This window comes from Propithecus coquereli, unplaced genomic scaffold (genome assembly GCF_000956105.1).
Source record: "Propithecus coquereli isolate 6110/MARCELLA unplaced genomic scaffold, Pcoq_1.0 Scaffold287, whole genome shotgun sequence".
Classification (NCBI taxonomy): Eukaryota; Metazoa; Chordata; class Mammalia; order Primates; family Indriidae; genus Propithecus; species Propithecus coquereli.
The window spans coordinates 930,788-944,819 of record NW_012148474.1 but is presented as its reverse complement, the minus strand read 5'-3'; positions in this window follow the sequence as shown (position 1 = coordinate 944,819).

Sequence of the window (14,032 nt, the reverse complement as noted above, 5' to 3'; positions counted from 1 at the left end):
ATTTGCCTGAACATTTGCATTAAATGTAGTATGGGATCTCACTAGATTTGGTAAGAACTCCAGGACTAATCTTTCATAAGAAAAATAAAACCGAATCAAATAACACTGCTTAAGAGTATTTCTAATTCAAAATAAATTCTATCTTGGTATGATTTTTGATATAATATTTTTTGCCAAATCAATTACTCTCAAACTGGCATAATGATTTTGCCCCCAATGATACACACTGAAGTTATGTTTTCATAGTAACATTTTAAACACACACATAAATACCAAAGTATATCATCTTTCCTAAGAAGTATTATGGTATTTGATCACCTCTGCTGTTCTTTATCAATATTTGTACAGCAGAGTATAAATTAGGCACAATCATTCAAATGTTCTTGAAAGAGTAATTTTCTCTATTTTCCCTAACCAATCTCCTCTTGATCTATCACTCACATTCCTGCTAATGGGAGCATGGGGGTATGGAGAACACAAAATAAAAAAACAAAAACAGAAACACAAGCCTGCCAAATAAAAAAAATTCAGCCAGTTATTTAGTGGATACTGAAAAAGTGATTCTAAAGTATATATGGGAATGCAAAAGACCCATAACAGCCAATGGAATATTGAAGAAGACTGACATTACGCAATTTCAAGACTTACTACAAAGATAGAGTCAACAAGATTCTGTGGTATTGGTGAAAGAATGGACATATAGAGTAATGGGATAGAATAGAGAGCTCTGAAATAGGTCCATACAAATACAGTCAACAGATCTGTGACCAAAAAAAAAAAAAAAATGTGAAGGTAATTCAATAGAGAAAGGATAGTCTTTTTAAAAAGCAGTGGTGGAGCAACTGGATAATCACATGCAAAAAAATGAATCTAGACACATACTTTACATCTTTCATAAAAACTAACTTAAAATGAACCATAGACCTAAATGTAAAACGCAAAAGTATAAAACTTCTAGAAAATAACATAAGAAAAATCTAGGTGATCTTCTATTTGGCAACGACTTCTGCAACATCAAAAGCACAATCCATAGAAGAAAAAGAAAAGATAAGTTGGACTTTATTTAAATTAAAACTTCTGCTCTGCAAAAGACACTGTTAAGAAAATGAAAGGATAAGATATAGACTGGGAGGAAATCTTTACAAAGCACATATTCAATAAAGGACTGGCATTCAAATATATTTAATACATACTGAACCCTTAGAACTCAACAATAAGAACATAAACAACCCAATTAAAAAATAGGCAAATGATCTGAACAGATACCTCACTAAAAAAGATATGCAAATGACAAATAAGCATATGAAAAGGTGTTCAATAACATATGTTGTTAGTGAACTGCAAATTAAAACAACAATGAAATACTACTACATGCCTATTGGAATGGCTAAAATAATAAAAAACTCTGACCACACAAAATGCTGGCAAGAAGGTGAAGCAATAATAATTCACATTCATTACTCATGGTAATACAAAATGGTACAGCCACTTTGGAAGGGAGTTTGGTAGTTTCTTACAAAACTAAACAGGCTCTTACCATATGATTCAGAAATCAAGTTCCTTGTATTTACCCAGATGAGTTGAAAACCTCACATCCACACACAATCTGTACAAAAATGTTTCTAACAGTCTGTTTCATAATTGCCAAAACCTGGAAGCAACCAACATTTCCTTCACTATGCGAATGGATAAAAACACTATGGTACATCCATGCAATGGAATATTATTCAGTGGTGAAAATAAATGGGCTATCGAGCCAGGAAAAGACATGGAAGAACCTCAAATACATATTGCTAAGTGAAAGAAATAAACTACTAAGAAAAGGCTACATACTGTTTGATTTAAACTATATGACATTCTGGAAAAAAACAAAAGTATGAACCTCGTAAAAGATCTGCAGTTTTCAGGAGTTTCAGTGTAGGTAAGAAGAGATGAACAGATGAAGCACAGAGACTATTTAGGGCAGTGAAACTATTGTGTATGAAACAATAATAATAGATACGAATCATTATACATTTGTCAAAACTCATAAGATGTATACAAAGCAAAGAGTGACCCCTGATGTAAACTATGGACTTTAGTTAATTATAATCTACGAATATTAGCTCACCAATTGTAACCAACGTACCATACTAATGAAAGATGTTAATAATAAGGTAAATTGCCAATTGCTGGAGGTGTCTTTGGGCATATTTTAACTCCATATTTTCTTTCAATGTTTTGAACCTAACATTGTTCAAAAAATGAAATTTATTAATTTAAAATTTTTAATCTATAATGTCAATGATTTCTAATCAATTGGTAAGGTATAGACTTGCTTCTCTGCAATTGTGAAATGATACATTGGTATATAACATCAATTTCAGTATGAACAGTAACAAAAATCAATCTGTATCTAAAATAACTAATTTGTTATTAATAAGTATAGACAACAAATCTATTTTGGGCATCTGTGAATTTATATAGCATTCTGTTTTCAATGTTTTGAGGAACCATAGTATACTTGCAAATTATTAAATATTTTTATCCTTTCCTCATTTTGTGGATTAAGATTTTTCTTGTTTATCAGTTCTTGCTCATTGTTAGGTACTCTGATGATGTATTAGAGAATTTATATATTCTAAGCAATGTTTCTCAAAATAGTTAACTCCTCAAAGGTGGACTATGAGAGTCAATTAAATGAGTCAAGATTTAATCCAAAAGCTCAAATCTTTTCTCCCATATTTATAAGAAAATGATGCATAATTTCATAGATTTTAATATTTTGCATGTGAATAAGTACTACTTTAGTTAATGGTTATTACAATGTAATATTCAAACAAACATTTAACATTTCAACAAAAGTTACTTTATGATTCAATTTTTATACATAGTAAGAAGTCTGGCTAACATGAAAGACTTGACAATGTTTTAAAGTTCCTACTGAGTATGTTGCGAGTGGATTAATCAAATGTGGTATATGTATACCATGGAGTACAATTCAGCTATAAGAAACAATGATGATATAGCACCTCTTGTATTTTCCTGGATAGAGCTGGAACCCATTCTACTAAGTGAAGTATCCCAAGAATGGAAAAACAAGCACCACATGTACTCACCATCAAATTGGTATTAACTGATAGACACATAAGTGCACATATAAGAATAACATCTATTGGATGTCGGGCAGAGGGGAGGGAGGAGGAGGGGACCGGCATATGCACAAACAATGAGTGTGATGTGCACCTCCCGGGGGAAGGACACACCTGAAGCTCGGACTTGGGGGGGGTGGCAAGAGCAACATATGTAACCTAAACATCTGTACCCCCATAATATGCTGAAATAAAATAAAAAAAAGAAATTCCCAATATGTATGGATGTTCCCACTATATTTTTCATCACTGTCTTTTTGAATTGGTCATATTTTTCAATTTCTACTATTTTTATTTTTATGTTAACATTCATATTTAATTCTGCAAGGCTTTAGTTTTATTGTTTTGTCATCGTATTGATACTATTTTGATTAACATTTTTTTTTCTTTTCCAATTGTTTTGTTAGCTAAAGATTTTTCCTATGTAAACTAGGAGCAGTATGCACAGATGGACCTTGTGATTCACTCTAGTAAACCTCCCGTTAATATCCTCAATTTATTAGCCCGAACTCAAATTTACTTTAAGCTTTGGAACTTTTTAATTAAAAATATCTTTATATCCTTTTTGCTCCTTAACTGTAATCTAATCACCATGATCTAATTTGATCTCAATTTTCTACCAACTATCCTAAAATAACTCTCAAATTCTGAGTATGTATCAAATGTATCACAAATCTGTAATAAAACTTTATTTCTACTAAATATTGTATGATCCTACTTTTACTAAATAATTTTATTATTTTGCTAATCTTTCTGCACATTGTTTCCAAACACAATTCTGGTATTGCCTCGCTGCTTCACTCATTCTGCCCCCAGGCAAGTGGGGCGATTTAACTATTAAAAGGTGGTAAAATTCAGAAGAATAAGTTAGCTTCAATATTTTTTTCTGTTGGAATTATACTACTCTTCCACAGTAGTCTCGTCCTCAACACATCTCAGGCAGGGGATGGTGTAATACTGCCTTCCACTGGCTGGGTAAGCCTCTTTCATTCTGGGGTTCAGTAAGTAACCTTTTTGGATATTATGCTAAGCTGTTCCTGTCACTCTTGGTTTTATCAGGTATAAGGGTGATATTTTGGTTCTTAAACAGCAATGCATTTTTAAATTTGTTCAGAAATTAGGGCAGGGGATATATGTGCAATTTATTGGAGGCCCTGCAAAGACTCCACAGAAAAGTCTCCCTAGTGAAGCGAAACTGTTTTTTCCTAAATAAAATATTCCTTCTACATTTTGGAGTAAAAATTACAAATCCTTTTTTCCTTAAAATTTACTATTAGAATAATGATAGTAAGTGTCCAAGGAATTCAATGTTTTCCATGGTAGAAGTAGGAAAAGAATGATATTCCAAATCTGGTATTAAGTGGTGTTCACAGACAAGATCTGGTGAAGATTAACTAGTCCAGACTGTAGGGTTTCTCCTAACCTGGATCATGATATTTAATGAGTATTTTAGATTTTATTCTAGCATGCTCATTTTATTCATAACCTTGTTCAAAGCACTACCCAGTGCTATAAAAGTGTTTTCTTACCACATTTTTTTCTTTTCTTTTATCAAATACTCTAAGACAATATTTCTCTTTACATTACAAAAAGAACAAAAATAATTTTACTTGCATTTGACTTTTATCAGATGTTTTTAATAGCAATCTGCTTTAAAATCTAATAACAATCATCAGTGGATATCAGTTTATTCTCTGTTCCTAGGAATCAGAAGAAACTACCAAATTAAGTTTTATTCCAAAAGAAAAAGAAATTAACTGATATCTCAGGATACAAGAGGAATTAAATATTTAACTACACGACGTGTGTTCTCTTTTTATAGTAATTTTTGATGAAAGCAATTTACCTCTGATGTACATCGGCAGTCATCTAATTTTCTTTTGTGTGCTTTTTGTTTATCTGTATAGATAAGAATCACCTTTTAGGATCAAGTGAACATATGCCATGAAGGAATGTTCTTAATTAGATTTAAGGTGTAGCAAATTGTTGTTCAGAAAACTTTCCCATTAACTTCTACATATTCAGAGAAAAAAAGACAGCAATGATTTTCTAGCCAGGAACCATTAAAAATAGGAGCTAGCTAAACCAACTTTTGAATGCTAACACTTATTATCAAATTCTTTTTCTTAAATATCAGCTGTCAAGTCCCAGGTATGTGCCTTTAATAGCATTGAAGACATGCTGTGCGGGTAAGGCTGTTGGTCTTCCAAAAAAGCCTCAGGGTACAAATCACTGTGTCTACAATTCAGACTCTACTTTCATTATCTGTTTCCTTGCTCTTCTTCATGAGCCTGTTTATCAGCTCCAAACGTAGCAGCTTTGCCAACCTACTTGAGTTTTCTCTAGTATGTTTCCAGCTTCATTGCTCCCACTCAAAGGGACATCACTGATAGATATAACACAACCTGGCAATTATATTTCTTTTACCCTTCAACTCAACCTTCCTCATAGAAAAATTGATTAAAAATTGAATCGGGAATTTTCTGATAGTTTATATTGGTACTTAAGTTAGTGTAGATATTATTATATAATCCTTTTTTGTTGACTACATATATAACACCCTGAAAAGTGTATCTAGTGTAATGTTACATATCATGTAAGTGTACCCAGAGAGCTTGAGACATTCATTAGTGAATGCTTTTTTACACATTTAATACTTCTTCTATAATGGCAAAATATCTCCAATTAACATTTCATAATATCTAATTTAGCTACTTGAATATTAGATTCTCTAAAGCAGGACATATTTGTGTTGTGTTTCAGAGCTCACAATAGCAAGCATTAGAATTCTAAGGAACATAAGCTAAATTTTGAATATAGACCTCTTTTTTCATAGTTCGATAGGGGCATTATATAGCCACTGTGGTTCTGAATAGATCCTAGGATGGGTTTAAAAATATTTCCTATAAAATAAGTGCATAAATGATAGACAGTAGAGTATGACAATGCCCTCCAAAGAGCGTTTCTTTTCGTAGCACTTAAAACTTTCAGATGAGTATATCATTAGTTTCTGCTCCATGACCAACTCTACCTAACAAGAGCAAGTGCTCATATTTCTATAGCTCTGGGCCCTGTGATGGTAAATCTAGCACAGGAAATGACCTCTCAACAGGGATACCTCTTACTACAAAGAACACGATCACATCTTGCCACAACTCAGATCTGACAAAATTACATTTGGGGATATGCAAAGTCAGTGTGAGAGATAAGTCAAATTAAAAATTTACAGTTTTATGTCTCACTTGCAATTTGCCAACTCTCATAATCATTTCTTTGTTACCCTGTGCCTAGTTATACTTTTCTCTTGACACATATAGTAGTGACTCAATAAATACTGCTGATTTAAAGTCATTCCCTACTCCTTGTCTTGGGCTATGATGATCTCAGTCCTGACATATGCTTTCTCTCCCTCTTGACTCTGATACAATATTCCTGTCATATGCTTGTTATTTTCTAGCATCTTAATATTCTCCAATCCAGTCTTCTCTATTGTAATAATTCCACTATTTTCCAGCCCTAATTACTTTCCCCCACACTTGACTGACGGATGTTCTCATTTCATCATGCTTCCAGGCTCATAAATTTCACCTAGGCTTTAAATAGTAATAATTCTTTTATCTCTTGGGAAGGATTTATAGGCAGTTTTAGATTTTCTTATATATTTTCTAAGTTTAATAATAGTAATGCCGAACAAGGAAAACAGAATATTCACTGCAAGAGCAGAACAGGGAACATGGTGTCTACCGTAGTGTCAGTCGTAAGACTTCATATAATTATTTATTCATTAACTCACTCATTCACTACTTTTGCTTTCAGACATTTGTTAAGCAACTACTACTTCTCCATAATGCTGACAAGTGCTTCAGGGAATATATAAGTGACTGGAATGTCACTGTTTCCCTCTAGTAGCTCAATCTTAAAGAGACAGATATGTCCACATATAACTACGGTATGTTAAATTCTATAATAGAGGTTTGAAAAAGTTCTATGCCAACATACACGTTCACCCTTTGAAGAAATGAAGGAAGACATCTCTAAGGAAATGGAATTTAGTTGGGCTGAAGAATCAGAATCAGATTGCAATACATTAAGAGGTGGAGAAAAGCCACCCAGACAGAAAAATAGCATGTACAAAGAGTATTTCAGAGAATAGGAAAAAAGTATTGGTATCAGGAGCATGAGGTACCAGGGAGGCAATATTTGAAGATAAAGCAAAGATATAAGGTTTTCAAATTATTTCAGGGGACCTCCTATGGCAAAGAAGAAATATGGACTTTTTGCTGTGGTTTGCAGATAGGCAATAGAAGTTGTTTTGCAATTTGTTTGCTTGTTTTGTAGAAAAAAATGACTTTACCCCATAATATGCTGAAATTAAAAAAAATGACTTTGAAGCCTATTATAGAGGATAAAATGGAGAAGATACTTTTCTAGAAAAAATGATAAAACAATTTTTTGGTCTTTCTCTGGGAGAGGATTATCGGCAAGTGTCAAGTTTCAAAAATGGTCCCTTAGAAACTTTTATTATGCAAAGAAAAATAATGGTGATTAAGAAGCAATACTAAACTTTGGTTAGAAACTTTCTCTGTGGAGAAAATGTGAGCAGAAGCAGAAAGGAGGCAACAAGAGATAATGGATGCAATGACAGAAGAAAAGAAGGGAGGGAAGGTCAAAATAATCAAAGGAGGTATGACATTGATCATGCCTGTTCTCCACTTGTTTTTTCTATCCTTGAGTCTGGAACATTTCTAAGAAAGATGCAAGCTTTTCATATTGCTAAAGTAACAGTCCCCAAGATGTTCAAGGATATCCTTATGCCTCCCTCTCTTTGCTTCATGTCATCCCACCACCAACAAATATAACTTTTATTTATTTGAATAATATAGAAGTACTTCTAATAATAATTATTATTATCATTATGGGGACTTACTGAAGTGCTACTATATACCAAGCAATCTGCTAGGTACTTTACATACGTTATTTCTGCAAATTCTTATAATAATATTCAAAATTAATTTCCCTGTTCCTTAATTTCTTATCTAATTGACTACCAAGTGCTACAGGTAAAATCTTAGACGTGTCTATTGACACTCACCTCTATTTTCCATTCACACTGTCATTTTCTTTGTTTAGGCCCTCATAAGTTTTTTTATAAATTATTAAAACAACTTCATAAACTGTCTTTCTGCTCCCAATTTATTTTTTTCCTCCCATCTACTTTCAGTAAGTCTGTAGATATTATTTGCATAAGAAAAACTTGGCCACTTTTTTAAGGGACCTGTACTAACAAGCTTGGCATTAGGCCTACCAGCCTGTGTTGATAAACATGGAAATATTAACATTCATAAACCTAAATTCTCTGACCCTGTAAACTCTAATTAGTTGATGCAAGACCTTTACAACCCTAGAAAGTACTTCTCATCCAGTATTTTTAAGAATTCTCTAAGGAAACCTCTCAAGAAAGCTCACACATATTTTATTCCAATGGAATCTTTACTGTTTTACTAGGTTATGCTACTGTCACAAACAGCAGATCCTCTTATGTTCATACTCCCTGTAGCCTTGGTTTCCTTTCAGAATGCTACTGGATGCTTCCTGGCTACTCTAGTTTTCTAGATATGCCCAACCTCACATGAACCCCAACTGTGATTTATTTCCTCATTATGCAATAATGAATGACATAGCATAACTAAACATATTCAGGATAGAGAAATAATTTTTCAAAATATTATATAAGTATACACATTTAAAGCTTATATAGGTTTGTGTGTATATATAATATGTGTGTGTGTATATATATATATATATATATATATGTGGATATGGGGTTCTTCAGAGTGTTCTAAGGGAAATTGATAGCCATCCACTCATTAAGACGTTTCATTAAAATTTGAATTTCAGAAATGATAGGAGTAAATTGGCAGGCTTTATAGTAGGAATGGTTTGGGGAAAAAGAAACGATAATGTACACGAGAGAAAATTCCAAGCTGGAATGAGATATAAATCAAGGCAGAATTTGTTTTAAGGGAAAAAAAACAGGATGGATGGCAGGGAAATTTTTTCCAGTGTGAGTCTTTTCCTTAACTTTGCTTGCTCTTCAATCACTATTTTGGGGGAGCATAGTTTGTTTTTTAATGCCACATTAGAGATCTGTTTTTAGATAATTAATGATGAAATAAACTACCACACTCTTTAATTCATTATTCACTGCAATCATCAAAACATAGAAATAGAAATATTTTAGTAGTATTTTTTCTAATTTGGTATGATTGATTAAGTATTGCTTAATGTATTATGGGTATGTATCTACATGTTTGTATTATATATACTCTTTTAGAATATACCACAATACAAAACACTTAAAGATGAGACAAGTATACACATTTTCTACAGGAAAATAATAAAAATATTATCAATCTAATTCCAAATGGATGTGATGATAATGTATAACTCTGCCAGAATGAGATGTGTAAAGTAGATCACTTAAGCTTCAAGAGTCCTCAAGCAATTTAGAATAAGAGTTTCACACTGTGTCAAGTAAAATTTAGCGAAAATTAGTTAAAACACTAGAAACAAGTTTTCCATCAATTCAAACTGAAATTACTAATACCAATATATTTTGAGACTTAACTGAAATTGAAGAATAAAATGTTCATCTCCTATGAAAATTCTTCTCATTATACAAAAGAGACACTATCCAGACATTTATTTGCATTTGAAGTTTCTGAATAAATATCTCTCAAGGTTTTGCAAAAGGCATAATTTATTTACAAGATAACATGATCTTATTTTGGAATATCAACAAATCTGTCTTTTTCTCTTAACACTGGTGGTTCAGTAAAGGAAAGATTGGCAAATGTGAAGAAGTGCAGGATTTATTAAGGCAATTTCTATAAATAGCTATATATTGTCCAAGGGTTAAAAAGGTATGTTCCAAAATAACTTACAAGTTTATAAATAATTAAAATCCCCTCTATTTTAGAAGCCATTCTGTATGGAAATGAGTTAAGTAATTAACACAGTAGCAATTGTAAATGGTTAGCAGATGCAAAACAAACACAGTAATAGCTAACATTTAAAAAAAAAAAACCAGAAATACCACCACAATGACTATTGTACATTTCAAATAAAAAACTTCTAAATAATCACTCTGACTGCACCACCAATACATCATTCTACCAGAATCGAGCCACTATGCAGCTTCTCCCCATCTGAACATAACTATTAATAAATAGAAATAATGTGGCTATGTACATAAATTTGAAGTCTTCACTTAAGAGCATCTATTAATAGTATTCAGTGATTGCTCAACAAATATTTCTTTTGACATTCTTCCAGAATATATACTGATTTTAGTGCAAGGTAACTTCACTTTGAGAAGTATATTAATTTGCCATTGCTGTGTAACAAATTACCACAAATTTAGTAGCTGAAAACAATACATGTTTATTACCTCACAATTCTCCGGATCCTAATTTTGGTGCACTGTGGCTCACTTCTGTGCTCAAGGTATCTCATAGTTGAAATCAGGGTCTTGTCCAGGCTAGGCTCTTATATGGAGGTTCTAGAGAGAAAGCCACCTTCACATTCATTCCAGTTGTTGGTAGAATTCAGTACCTTGTGGTTATATGACAGATGTCTCATTTTCTTGCTGGCTGCCAGTCAGGGACCTCACTTAGCTCTTAAGGCTGCTCACATTTCTTCTCATTTGGCCCCTTCCATCTTCAAACCAGAAATGCTGTGTTGAATCTCACTGCAATTTCAAATCCTTCTGGCTTCCTTTTCTTCTGCCAGCAGCCTGACAAAACTCTTTTTTTCTCAGGGCTCATGTGATTACATTGGGCCCACCCAGATTATCCAGGATAACTGATCTATTTTAAGGTCAACTATGCCATATAACATAACATAATCACATGAGTGATATCTGGTCATTGTCATAGATTCTGAGGATAAAGGTGAGACAACTCTGGGAGGTCATTTTAGAAATTTTTCTTTACATATAAAGACTTGTGGAAATGCTATAGGAACATTTTACAAAAGAGCCCTTTATAATTAGGAAAACTGGAATGTCTATTTCAAGGAAGAATACATTCACAAGAAGATATAAAGAAACTTAGTATCCCTTTGAAGGCCAACTTCAAATGGTGTAGCATGGAGATCCACTGTTTAGACACAGGATTCAACTTCTCTGAGTCAAAGCTAACGTGCTGTTTCCAGTAAGTACCCATCAGAGTGGGGAGGTTTGGGCTTTTTCTAAAAGATATTATTCTTTAATCACTGAGGAGAAATACAGAACCACAAACAGAAACTGAATCATATTCCAGAGAAATTTTGCAAACTAAGATAAAATTGATGATGCACAGTATGAAAAGGAAAATCTGACTAGAACAAGCAGCATTATTTTGAAACTAGGGCAAGTACACATACACATACACCCCACACACATATTTCTCTGAGTTCCCATCTGTAAAAGATGTGGAGTAGATTAGATTATTATCTCTAAGGTCATCAAAATCTCTTTTAACGTCCATAATCTATTATCATAGGAAAAATAGAAAGCATTTGAATGAAAATAACATTTAAATACAATTTGGTGTTTTTAAGCTTTTGTTAGTCATGAAAAGGGACAAGTTGAATATACAAACAAAATTGCAGATACAATATTTAAACTTCCTAAGGGAATAAAATATTTTAAATATTTTACATCACTCATATGCATGTAAACCATCATCCACAAAACAGATTAACATGACCTGAACATGCGAACTCTGTGGTAGGTTTGTTTATTATTTATTTTATGTATCATTTCCTCACTTTGCTCAGGTGTCTGCACGAACGTTACCTCCTCATAGAGCCTTTCCACGGTCTTCCTACCTACAATATGGCCATTATTATTCTTTATTTACTCATCTTATTTATTTTTCCTATACCACTTATCACTACCTGATATGATACTTATATATTTGTTTGGTTATTTTCTGACTCCTCCACTAAAATGTAAGCTCCATGGGGAATTCATGCCTTTTGGTCCCAATATATCAGAACAGTGCCTGCTATATAGTAGGTACTTAATAATATCCTTAATTTCTTGATGAGTGAATAAATTTATTAATAGAATAAATCCTATATAATATATAGATATGTAGTATTTTATACATCTGCATATACATACATAGTTAACTTGTTTACAGAAATTTATACTAGCTTAGCATTCCTTTTAATCAGTTCAAATTTGTGAAAATGTAAAATTTAAATTTGCTACAAAAGATTATCAGGTACTAACTCAAAATGAATTGATAAGATTTTCAATAAGCACAAAAATAAGCATCGATTTAAATGCATTCTCTGAGTTTTTGTTCTATTGACAATATGTGCATACCTCATATTGATGAAAACATTTTTGGCAGAATGATGTTACTAATAGTCTCTTTATTTATTATTTAATTATGCTATATTTTAAATGTTTTTGAAATTACAGATGAAACAATTTTCTTTGTAATATTAGGGCATGCCAGTCTTCTAAAGAAATGACAGGAAGTATTCTAAAGAAAACTGTACCTTCAATAGCATTGTCTAAACATCAAACCAGAAGAAGGTAACCTATGAAACAATATGCTATCCATGACAGCTTGATTTTTACGAGAGGGTTGGTTCACCATTTTATGTGCCTTTCAAAAGATGTGTGACAAAACTACTCGTATAGCCAAATAATCAGAATTGCTGCTGAAATGGCTTTGTTCTACTCTTCATTTGGGTGACATGATATACTACACTTGAATTCTCCAAACACCTGAGCTATGACACTAATGATTGTGTTAGCTGCCCATTAATGTTAATGTACATATTAATGAGTCTCTTTTTCAGTCATCAGAGCTCCCAGAGAGAATAAAAGATAAGTGAAGTATAAGATAAGGAGACCTTGTTAAAGACCTGAGCTGCACATAGCATGTTTAACACATTTCTTATCTTATAAAAACCGTATGTTTCACTGTAATTAGCAATAATGCCCTAACAATGATATGTTATAATCTTGATGCTTAGGCTTTTCTCTTTTCTGTGAGTCTATTTTAAGACTAAGTTTGATTTATAATATGATTAGAGAAATGTACAAATTAGTAATTTACAGTGAGATATAAATTATTTAACCTTGATGTCTAATGAATTACAGCACTTCTACACAATCTGACAAAGTTTCCTCTGTTTTCTCACTTTCTGTTCAGACTGTCATTTAGGATTAAGGGTGAACATACAATACTGTAACAGCAAAAAGAAGTCTAAACTCATATTGACAGTCAGAATTATTCCACTGAGACACTTGGGGCAGAAAAGACTTAATTATTTTTCTTAGGCACTGCATGTGAACTAAATTCATCAGTGTAGTCTAAACAACAGAGATACGCACATTAGGAAGCAAAGATTAATTTTGTTGCAACGCAGAGCAATAGTCTCTAAGCCTTGAAGGCTGAGCTGCATATTTTCAGCCTGTAAGCATTTCCAATTTACTGTAGAATTCATTAAAATAGCTCTTCCGTCACTGATAACCATAACTGTGATATTATTCAAGATTAATCTGCAGCAGAATAAAATGTTAAACTTATGCTTTTGAGGGGTAATTTTAAGTAGTTCTTAAGATTTTCAATTACAAAAGTTTTCAGTTTTCAATTCATTTAACTTTAAAAATATAATTAATATATTTTTGAAATATTAATGTGTTAATTATATAACTATTACAATTTTGCTTTTGCTTTCTGACATCCCAATTAAATCTTATGTATTACTATATATTTGTGAGCCTCAGACTTTTGAAACATCTCCACATTGCAATACTCTTTAGTGCTTCGCAGAATATTCACAGCAAATAATAAAGTGGTAGTGGACTATTAAGGAAGAAATTTTATAAAAAC